The following is a 12,000-nucleotide window of genomic DNA, read 5'->3' as shown; positions in this document are numbered from 1 at the left end:
GACAGTGGTGCCAGTGGGCACCGTGGCCCCAGGCACCGGCACGACCCCGCTCCGTGGCGGGAGTGTCCCAGGCCCAGCCGACATCACCGCCTCGGCACCGCGATGAGGCAGTGGGCACCGACCCTCCTGCACTAACTCGGGCCCCGGGTCAGGACGTCGAGCTTTCGGTACAGCTGGGTGCAGATGGCACCGACCTCCTTGGCACCAGATGATTCCGTGGCGCCACCCCCTCCGATCTCTCGAGGATTTCAAGGCCCACCAGGAGCTACTCAAGAGGGTGGCATCAAACCTCCAGCTCCAGCCCGAGGAGATGGAGGAACCATCGGACACATGGTTTAATGTCCTGACCTCCTCGATGCCGGCGCGCGTGGCCCTCCCGCTCCATCAGTGGGTGGCCAATATCACTACTGGCCTCTGGCAAACCCCTGCATCTCTTTGTCCAATCTCCAAGAAGGCCGAGCGGAAGTACTTTGTGCCCACGAAGGGGCACGAGTACTTATACTCCCATCCAACTCCGCACTCTCTAGTGGTGGAATCTGTGAACCACCGAGAGAGACGCAGCCAACCCCCTCCGAAGGACAAAGACGCTCGCAGGCTGGATTCCTTTGGGAGAAAGGTTTCTTCGTCTGTGAACTTTCAGCTCAGAGTAGCCAACCATCAGGCACTCTTGAGCAGATATGATTTTAACCTGTGGGGGTCCCTTCCCAAGTTTGAGTCCTCCCTCCACGAGGAGGACAGGAAGGAGTTCCGGGCTCTGGTTGATGAGGGTGCGATGGTGGCTAAAGCGGCCCTCCAGGCAGCCGCCGATGCGGCGGACATGGCCGCTTGTTCGATGGCCGTGGCAATTTCCATGAGAAGGGCGTCCTGGCTTTCGCTCTCTGGCCTATCGGCTGAGTCCCAGTCGATCATGCAGGACCTGCCGTTCGAGGGTCAGGCCCTGTTTGCAGATCAAACAGACGCGTTTGCATGGGATGAAAGACTCCCGTACTACCCTGCAGATGCTAGGCCTGTACGTCCCGCTGGCCAAGGACAAGCCCAGGCCTCACACCTCTGCTCCACAGGCAGATATGAGCCCCCGCCTAAGAAACAGCAGGAGCAGAGGCGCCGGTCACAACGCCAATACCATCGGCCCCTTGTCTGGGGCCCTCAAAGGCCAGGGAAGCGGTGTTTTTGACTGCTTGCGAGGGGGTCACCGGGACTGTTGCTGGGTTAACCTCCTCCACCCCCCCCAGTTAATAAAGTTCAGGTTTGCAAATCGACCTGCCTTCCGTTTGCAATGGTTCCGTATCACTACGGACCGCTGGGTCCTCAACGCTATAGCCCTGGGGTACAGGTTGCAGTTTGTTTCGCCCCCTCCCAATTGCCATCCGGCCAGGGAGTCGGCGGAGGACCCAGAACATGCGCTCCTCCTACGTCAGGAGGTACAGCGCCTCCTCTCCCTGGGAGTTGTGGAGAGAGTACCTTGGGAATTTTGGGGCAAGGGGTTTTATTCTAGGTATTTCCTCATCCCGAAGGCGAAGGGCGGGCTTCGGCCCATTCTCGATCTGCGAAAGCTCAACCAGTTCTTGGTATGCTGCAAATTCCGCATGGTGGCCCTAGCCTCTATTATTTCCTCCCTAGACCCGGGGGATTGGGTTGCAGCGCTGGACCTTCAGGATGCCTACTTCCACATCCACATTTTCGAGGGTCACAGGCGCTTCCTCCGTTTCCTGATAGGTCAGGACCAGTTGCAGGCCTCCGATGGGGTTTCGGATGCCTTGGACCTGGGCTGGGGAGCCCACGTGGGGGACATCAGGACCCAGGGTATGTGGTCACCAGAGGAACTGCCCCTGCAAATAAATGTCAGGGAACTCAGGGCAGTGCGCCCGGTGTGCCTGGCCTTTCGCCAGCGCTTACAAGGGAAGGTGGTCAGAGTCCTCATGGACAACACCACCGCAATGTATTACGTCAACAGGCAAGGGGGCACGCGCTCCAAAACCTTCTGCCAGGAAGCCCAACTCCTATGGGAGTTCTGTATAGCCCACAACATCCTCCTCCGAGCATTCCATCTACCCAGCAAGAGCAACCCGCTTGCAGATCACCTGAGCAGAGTGTTCTTACAACAACATGAGTGGTCCCTGCACAGGGAGGTGGCAGAATGGATTTTCTTTCAGTGGGGCACTCCCCAGGTAGACCTATTCGCTACAGCCCAGAACCACCTGCGTCCTAGGTTCTGCTCCAGGGTGATAGAAGGCGTTGGGACCATGATGGACGTGTTCCTGCTTGATTGGTCGGGGCCCCTGATGTATGCCTTCCCGCCCTTCCCCCTCATAGGCAGGGTCCTACAGAAGGTGAAGTCAGATGGGCGAGAATTATCCTGATAGCCCGGATTGGGCCTGTCAACATTGGTATGGGACCTTACTGCAACTCCCGCCCCCCCCTCGCAGGCTGCTGCTCCGCCCGGACCTCCTCTCCCAGGAGGGAGGTCGTCTCCTCCCTCCCAACCTGGCCCCACTCTACCTGACTGCGTGACTGCTCCGTGGCTAGATGCGGAGGTGTACCGAGGCTATGAGACAGGTCCTACTTGAAAGCAGGAAGCCTTCCACACAGAGGGCCTGCCTGACTAAGTGGTATCAGTTCTCCTCATGGGTGAGGGAGAGAGGTTCTGCTCTGCTCCAACTGGTCCCAGACTACCTCCTGTCCCTTAGGACCCAAGGGCTAGCTCCCTCCTCAATCAGGGTGCACCTGGCACCCATTTCGGCCTTCCACCCTCCGGTGGCAGAACAGTCAGTGTTCTCCCACCCCATGACTTCCAGGTTTTTAAAGGGTTTGGACAGAGTGTTCCCTTATGCTAGACCCTGGTTCCTCCTTGGGACCTGAACCTGGTACTGTCACATCTCACAGGACCGCCCCCCCTCCCTTTGAGCCCTTGGCCACTTGTTCCTGGTCCCACTTATTTGAGAAAGTGGTGTTTTTGGGGCTATCACCTCAGCCTGCAGGGTTTCAGAGCTTAGGGCACTGACCTCGGCACCCCCGTACATGGTCTTCCATAAGGGGAAGGGCCAGCTTTGTCCACACCCAGCCTTCCTACCGAAGGAAGTCTCAGCGTTTTATATGGACCAGAACATCTTCCTACCTGTCCTGTGTCCTAAGCCCCATTCCTCCAATGAGGAACACCGCCTACACGTGCTAGATGTGTGTAGGGCGCTGGCCTTTTACTTAGATCAAACAAGGCCATTCTGAAAATCCCCTCAGCTTTTCATTGCTACGGCCGAGCGCATGAGAGGGCAACCGGTTTCCACCCAGCGGATTTCCTGCTGGATCACCTCGTGCATATGCACGTGTTATGAGCTGGCTGGGGTTGCCCCGCCTCCTATTGTTAAGGCGCATTTGACTAGAGCCCAGGCTTCGTCAGTGGCCGATGTAGCTCATGTCCCTATTCAGGACATCTGCAGGGCTGCTACATGGTCCTCAGTCCATACTTTTGGATCGCATTATGCGATCGTCTCCCAAGCAAGGGACGACGACGGGTTTGGTAGGGCAGTGCTTCGCCCAGGTAACCCTTAACCTTTATCATTTAGAACTCCTACCCACCTCGTCAGGTATAGCTTGGAGTCACCTACTGTGGAATACACAGGAGCAATCACCCGAAGAAGAAAGGACAGTTCTTCTTCGAGTGCTTGCTCATATCCATTCCATTAGGTGTGTGCGTGCCGCGTGCACGATCGTCGGAAGATTTTCTACCCTAGCAACACCGGCGGGTCGGCTGTGGAGCCCCCTAGAGTGGCGCCTTCATGGCGCTGAATATATACCCCAGCCGACCCAGCGCCCCCTCAGTTCCTTCTTACCGCCCCTGACGGTCGTTGGAACTGTGGAGCGCGGCATAGCTGTTCTCCACTCTCCCTAGCTTAGTTATTCGCAGTTATAGTTATAGTTCTAGTGTTTATAGTTAAATAGTTTTTAAAAGTTGTTCTAGTTGTTTTAGTAGTTCAGGGGATTAAGGGGGTCGTCTCCCCCTTTCTCCCCCGGCCGCGGGGCCGGGCTCATGCCCAACGCTCCCGGCTTCAAGCAGTGCGCCTCCTGCGCTAAGCCTATGCCCACGAGCGACCCGCACGACTCCTGTCTGAAGTGCCTGGGAGAATCCCATCAAACAGATAAGTGCAAGATCTGTAAGGCCTTCAGACCAAGGACCAAGAAGGAGCGGGACTTTCAGCTCCGGCAACTCCTGATGGAGGCGGCACTTAGTCCGGACGCTCCATCTACAAGTCAGGCCCCGGCACCTAGCGCCTCGGTGCGCAGTGCCCCGGCGGCACCGGCTATGCCGACCACGCGAGTGGCGTCGGACAAGCCTCCCCGGCACCGGACCTCGTCGGCACCGCAAGCACAGCAAGTGCCTCGGCGCCGGTCATTATCCCCGGGGCATAAAAAAGCCCATAAGATGGGGACCTCCGTGCCGAAGACGCCGGCTCCCCCAGTGCCGGGGGTAGAGCCGCGTCCGCCGGTGGAGCACCGGAAACAGGTGCCTCCAGCACCGTCGACTCCGGCGCCGAGGCCGTTGAGTCCGGTGCAGATAGCGTCTCCACTGAGACCGGCGGTGATACAGTGCCTCCCGTCGACTCCAGAGACCTTCGAGGCGGCGAGAGACTTAATAGCTCTCACGGAGCCGGCACCGCCTCAACCACCGGCACCGACGGCACCGTTGACTCGCCCGGTCCAGTCGAGGGGGAAACCTGCCTTGATGCGCCCTCCATCGCAAGGGCTGGAACCTCGGCACCGGTCCAGGTCCCGAAGCAGGTCCCCACGTCGCTCGCAGTCCCGGCGCCGAATGTCACCTCGGCACCGGTCGTACTCGCGGCCAAGATCTTCGTCGTGGCACCGCTCTACGTCTCGGCACCGCTATGATCGTCGGCACCGATCAACGTCGAGACGTAGTTCTCGGCACCGCTACGGCCGACGCTCGACGTCGAGAGGCCGCTCCCGGCACCGGGCATACTCCAGGTCCTCGTCGAGGTCCAGATCCGACTCCCGGCACCGACGAGGTCATCGGCACCGATCGCGGTCCCGGCACCGTTCGCCGGCAACGCGTAGAGATAGATCATCTCCGGACTGGCACCGTGCGGCACCGCAGCCCACGGGAATCGTTTCGACTCTCTCGGCACCGCCATGGCCATCGAGATCGGTGTCTCGCTCCTCGGAGGACCTATCGAGATCGGCATACCCCCTTCAGGGGCAAGCCGAGGAACAGGACTTGGGCCATTGGCAGGAGATAACAGAGGACCATTCTCATGGCCCATCTCACTGGTCGTTTTGGACCCCGTGGGCGTACCATCAGGCGCAAGGGGCTCCAATAGCTTCGACCTCTCGCTCGGGTCACTCCGTTAGAAGGGCCCCGGAGTCCATCTCTCGGCCTCCGCCAGGGGGCATGGAGGCTTCCGTGTCCGCACCACCTGGCGCCCTGGACCCAAGCGCAGGTGATGCTCCGGCCCAGGAGCAGGGAGACCAGGACCCTCCCTTGGATCCTGTACCACCGGAGGCATCTTCCTCTTCCTCTCCGGATGAGGCAGTGGCGGGCACATCGTGCACAGGTCCACCTCCAATAGATCTTCGGGCTCACCAGGATCTCCTGCGTAGGATGGCCCGTAATATGGACCTGCAGGCAGAGGAGATAGTGGAGGTGCAGGACCCCATCGTGAATATCCTCGGAGCGGATGCCCCATCGAGGGTGGCATTACCCCTGATCCGCACGATACAAGCCAATGCAACTACGATATGGCAAACTCCTGCCTCTATCCCACCCACAGCGAGAGGGGTGGAAAGGAAATACTTTGTCCCGTCCAAAGACTACGGGTACTTGTATACCCACCCCCAGCCGTGTTCACTGGTGGTGGCATCAGTGAACGCAAGGGAGCGCCACGGTCAGCAGGCCGCAGCGCCCAAATCGAAGGAGGCTAAGCGCCTCGATTTGTTCGGCCGTAAAGTTTACTCAGCCGGAGGGCTGCAACTTAGAGCGGCTAACCAGCAGGCGCTCTTGAGCCGCTATAACTTTAACTCCTGGAACTCTATGGGGAAGTTCAAGGAGTTGGTTCCCCAAGAGTCCAGGGAGGAGTTTGGAGCCCTGGTAGAGGAGGGTAAGAAGGTGGCTCGGACCTCCTTACAGGCCTCCTTAGACATAGCGGACTCTGCTGCGAGAACCCTGGCCTCAGGTATCGCTATGCGGAGGATCTCCTGGCTCCAGGTTTCGGGTCTGCCTCAGGAACTGCAGCAATCCCTGCAGGATCTGCCCTTCGAAGGACAAGGGTTGTTTTCAGAAAAGACGGACTCTCGCCTGCAGAGCCTCAAGGACTCCAGGACAATCATGCGTTCCCTGGGGATGCATGTTGTGGGCACTCAGCGCAGGCCATTTAGGCCGCAGCCTCAGCGCTTCTACCCCCCCCGCCTCGTCAGAGACAGGACTCGGCCCGGAGGCGAGGGCGAGGTGGTAGACGAAGGTGGACCGGCCCTCAACCCGGTCAGAACCAGGGGCCACCTAGACCACCTTCAGGCCCCAGGCAGAACTTTTGAAGGTGCGGTCGAGGACGGCGCCCCAGTCATCCCCCAGGATCCAGCCCCCTCCTTTCGGGATCGCCTTTCCCATTTCCACCGTGCCTGGTCCCTTATAACTTCGGACCGTTGGGTCCTTCGCACGGTGGACAGGGGATATGCTATCCAGTTTTCTTCAATCCCCCCCTCCTCCCCCCCTTCCCCGTCCCTCTTCAGGGACCCTTCTCACGAGCAACTTCTTATACAGGAAGTTTCCACGCTCCTTGCTATGGGGGCCATAGAGGAGGTTCCAGTGGAGTTAAGGGGCAGGGGATTCTATTCCCGTTACTTCCTCATTCCCAAGTCCAAAGGAGGTCTGCGACCCATCTTGGACTTGCGCGGACTCAACAAATTCGTAGTAAAGTTGAAGTTCCGCATGGTCTCTTTGGGGACCATTATCCCTTCCCTCAATCCTGGAGACTGGTTCGCCGCCCTCGACATGAAAGATGCATACTTTCACATCGCAATTTACCCGCCTCACAGACGCTTTCTGCGGTTCGTGGTAAGCAAGGTGCACTACCAATTTGCAGTCCTTCCCTTCGGCCTATCCTCGGCCCCAAGGGTGTTCACGAAATGTATGGCTGTCGTGGCAGCGTACCTTCGTCGGCAAGGGATACAGGTGTTCCCGTACCTAGACGACTGGCTGGTACGCGGTCGCACCAAAGAGCAAGTTCGAGCTCACGTCCACATAATAGTGCACACATTCAACAAGTTGGGCATCCTACTCAACAAGGACAAATCCACTCTAGAACCTACCCAGAGAATAGAATTCATCGGCGCAGTCCTAGACTCCAGACGCGCACAAGCCATCCTGCCAGACAACCTCTTTTGCACCATCACGAGCCTCATTCAAGGGCTCAAGGCCTTCCCAACTACCACGGTGAGGTCGTGCCTTACCCTGCTGGGTCACATGGCTTCCTGCACGTACGTAACCAGGCATGCCAGACTTCGGCTTCGCCCACTCCAGACCTGGGTGTCATCGATATACCGCCCACATCGGGACAGCCTGAACATGGTGGTCACGGTCCCGAACTCGGTCCTGACCTCCCTCACCTGGTGGCTAGATCACAAGGTGGTTTGCGAGGGGATGCCATTTCACGGCCCACAACCCTCTTTGCACCTGGTCACAGACTCTTCATCTCTGGGTTGGGGCGCCCATCTCAACGAACACCATACCCAGGGCCTGTGGACGGCATCCCAGCGAGCCCTGCACATCAATGTTCGGGAACTGATGGCGGTGCGCCTGGCGTGCCAGGCATTTCTCAATCTCCTACGTGGCCGCTGTGTGTTAGTTCTCATCGACAACACCACGGCCATGTTTTACATCAACAAGCAAGGAGGAGCACGTTCGTCAATTCTATGCCAAGAGGCCATTCGCCTGTGGGACTTCTGCATCGCCCACTCAATCCATCTCACGGCATCGTTCCTCCCTGGAGTCCAGAACACTTTAGCGGACCGACTCAGCAGGTCCTTTCAGACGCACGAGTGGTCTATCCGTCCGGACATCATACATTCCGTTTTCCAGAAGTGGGGGTTTCCCCAGATAGACCTGTTTGCATCTCGAGACAACAGGAAGTGCCACGTGTTCTGCTCCCTGCAAGGTCGAGCTCCGGGCTCCCTCTCGGATGCGTTTCTCCTTCCCTGGAAAGACCACCTGTTTTATGCCTTCCCTCCGTTTCCTCTGGTCCACAAGGTACTGCTCAAATTGCGCAGAGACCAGGCACAGGTGATTCTGATCGCCCCAGCGTGGCCGAGACAACATTGGTACACCACGCTGTTGGAGCTCTCGGTTCAAACACCGATCCCGCTTCCATTATGCCCGGATCTCATCTCTCAGGACCACGGCCGCCTGCGTCACCCCGACCTGCAATCACTCCACCTCACGGCGTGGCTGCTCCATGGTTCACCCAGGCAGAGCAGCAGTGCTCGCACTCTGTCCAACAGATTCTGCTGAGCAGTAGGAAGCCCTCAACACGGACCACATACTTGGCCAAGTGGAAGCGGTTCTCCTGTTGGTGCGAACAACGAGCTACGTCCCCGTTACAGGCACCTATTCCTCTCATATTGGAATATCTCCTCTCCCTAAAACAGCAAGGGTTGGCGATATCTTCAATTAGAGTTCACCTGGCCGCTATATCGGCTTTTCACCCAGGGAAACTCGCGTCTTCGGTATTCTCTAACCCGATGGTCGTTAGATTCCTCAAGGGCTTAGACCGGATGTACCCACAACAACGTCAGCCCGTTCCGACGTGGGACCTCAACCTGGTTCTCTCCAAGCTCACAGGTCCTCCATTCGAGCCACTGGCCACCTGTTCACTTCTGTACCTATCCTGGAAGACAGCCTTCCTCGTAGCCATCACCTCAGCAAGGCGCGTTTCTGAACTCAGGGCGCTTACATCTGAGCCCCCTTACACAGTTTTTCATAAGGATAAAGTGCAGCTTCGTCCACATCCTGCCTTTCTCCCTAAGGTGGTTTCTCCTTTTCATATCAACCAGGATATATTTCTCCCGGTCTTTCATCCTAAACCACATGCCACTTGCCAGGATCAACGTTTGCATTCTCTGGACGTACGCAGAGCCCTGGCCTTCTATATTGACCGCACAAGGCACTTTAGAAAGACGACGCAACTCTTTGTTGCAGTGGCCGACCGAATGAAAGGCTCACCGGTCTCCTCACAACGCCTATCCTCCTGGATTACGTCTTGCATCCGGACTTGCTATGACCTGGCAGGTGTCTCAGCACCGCACCTCACCGCTCACTCCACGAGGGCCCAGGCTTCCTCGACGGCTTTCCTGGCACAAGTTCCGATCCAGGACATTTGTAGAGCAGCGGTTTGGTCATCAGTCCACACGTTTACAGCTCACTATGCACTAGTGCAGCAGTCCAGAGACGATGCTGCTTTCGGATCAGCGGTTTTGCACACAGCAATGTCTCACTCCGACCCCACCACCTAAGTTGGGCTTGGGAGTCACCTAATGGAATGGATATGAGCAAGCACTCGAAGAAGAAAATACGGTTACTCACCGTTGTAACTGTTGTTCTTCGAGATGTGTTGCTCATATCCATTCCAAACCCGCCCCCCGTCCCCACTGTCGGAGTAGCCGGCAAGAAGGAACTGAGGGGGCGCCGGGTCGGCCGGGGTATATATTCAGCGCCATGAAGGCGCCACTCTAGGGGGCTCCACAGCCGACCCGCCGGTGTTGCTAGGGTAGAAAATCTTCCGACGATCATGCACGCGGCGCGCACACACCTAATGGAATGGATATGAGCAACACATCTCGAAGAACACCAGTTACAACGGTGAGTAACCGTCTTTTACCTGTTCCGTAACTGGTGTTCTTTGAGATGTGTTGCTCCTGTCTATTCCACATCCCACCCTCCTTCCCCTCTGTTGGAGGGATCTGGCAAGAAGGAACTGAGGGTGGGGGGGGGAGCACGTAGCCCCCTTTATAGCGCAATATGTCGGCGCCACTTCAGGGGTTGCAGCGGTGCTCCCCCACTATGGATGCTGCTAAGGGAAAAACTTCCAGCACTGGTGCACATGGCAGTGCTATTGCTTGACAGCAGGGGGTGCTAATCCCACAAGCACATACACAGAGATGGTTTGAAAGAAAAAAAAAAACCCCAAACAATGGGGGCATAAATGCCATCCCTTTCCTGTTGCAAACCTACATAGGGAATTTGAATGAAGCACTACTGCCTAGGCAGAGCCTTGGGACTAGAGTCACAAACAGAGCTAGCCACCTAACTCCCCGCTTTAGATTTAACTGCCTTTCACAGCTCCCCCCACCCACCCACCTGTGGGTACAGATGAAGCCACCTCAATCCTGATGCTCTCCCAGAGCTAATGGCCTCACTCACACCTCAACCCAAACGGGAGCCTCAAGGTAGCTAAGCTATTCAGCCCCTTATCTCTGCAGTGGCATCTGAGCACCAGGAGGCATTCAGAGAACATGCCTAAATGGTTGTAGCTTGGGCCAAGCAGGTTGGGAATTTGGGGAGGCTGTCTGCCCCAGAACACCCAATAGCCTACTGCTTAGGGAAAGCACCTAGGTTTGAAATCCCTTTTCTGACTGATTTAGCCTACCTACTGAGAAAAAACAGTGCAAAAGCAGTGCCTAACTCTCTTTGAGGGGCAAGGCTTAGGTCCCTCTCTTTCCCTCAGTATTTCCTACTAACTAGGTTGGTTTGCTGGCTTCTGTAGTTGATGGAGTTAGGCCCCTAAATGCCTTTGAGGCTCTTTGCCTCAATGACTTGGCCAAAGTCAGACAGGAAATCCATGCCAGAGCAGGGAACCTGACTCCCTTCCCACTGCGTATCTGTTTCCTGTCAGACTGATTCCTAGAATGACAATGGCATGCATCTGCTTCTCTTCAGGAAGGGAGGGAGGTTTTTCTTCCATGAGCAGCAACAACTCAATTGAGTCTGAACAGCTATTGCATTTTAGTAACGAGTGGGAGTTCTATACATTTTCCTTCAACAGTCCCCAAGATCAGCATCAACCCTTTGTTGATCAATTGACTTTTTGGGGAGAGCAACAGTGATGACTTGCAGCTTGCAAACAGTGCAACAGTGATGACTTGCAGCTTGCAAACAACCTGAAATAACAGTTATGATTGGGGAGGCCTGAGAAACTTAAGCCTCCCATCACTGAAGTCAGTTACACCCGCACAGACATCCCCTAGTCTCAAACAGATCACAAGGGAGTTGCCTTCTGATTTTACCAGAGTCTTGCTTGAAAGCTTTCTTTCCCACCATTTTTCAGGAAACAAGTTTTGTTTGCAAGACCAGTAGGTTCTTGACAGGAAGAATGCACAATTAGCTGTATATACTGGATCAATCACATAAATGACCCAACCTCATATAGGCAAAGACTTCTTTTGTACTGGAATTGGTTTAGGAGCAGCTCACCCTCTAAAAACTTTAGCTTAGATTAAGATTCAGGAAGCAATGGACAACCCTATGTTCAAACAGTTGATGCCCTGGTGTAGGAGCACAAAGCAGGACAAATTTGTGCCAATCATTGGCCTATGGCATCATCTGGCCCCATTTCATTAGTAAATATGGGAAGTGGGGCCCTATCCCTCATGCAAGTATGGAAAACAGTTCAGCATGCATTAAACCTCCATTTCAAATTATGAGAAGGATGTAATGTTTGTAGTTGCATAGATTTTCTGTTAAAAATGCACAATTGTGAAATCTAGGCATTTTAAAATTAGAAGTAATTTCACTAATTACACTTTCTGCTGAATGCCTTTTATTTATTTATTTCTAAATGTTTTGCCCCTATTGTTGTCAGACCCTCAAAGAAACAGGGCAAACTAACTCCATAAAGGGGAAAGAGTGAAATTGACACCACACACACGACAAATACAGGAAGCTCTTTACAATACGTTGTGCTGTAAATATTCAACTTATACCAATTAGCTCTTATTTGCAAC

This window comes from Chrysemys picta, chromosome 2 (genome assembly GCF_011386835.1).
Source record: "Chrysemys picta bellii isolate R12L10 chromosome 2, ASM1138683v2, whole genome shotgun sequence".
Lineage (NCBI taxonomy): Eukaryota > Metazoa > Chordata > Testudines > Emydidae > Chrysemys > Chrysemys picta.
This window is presented reverse-complemented; position numbering follows the sequence as displayed.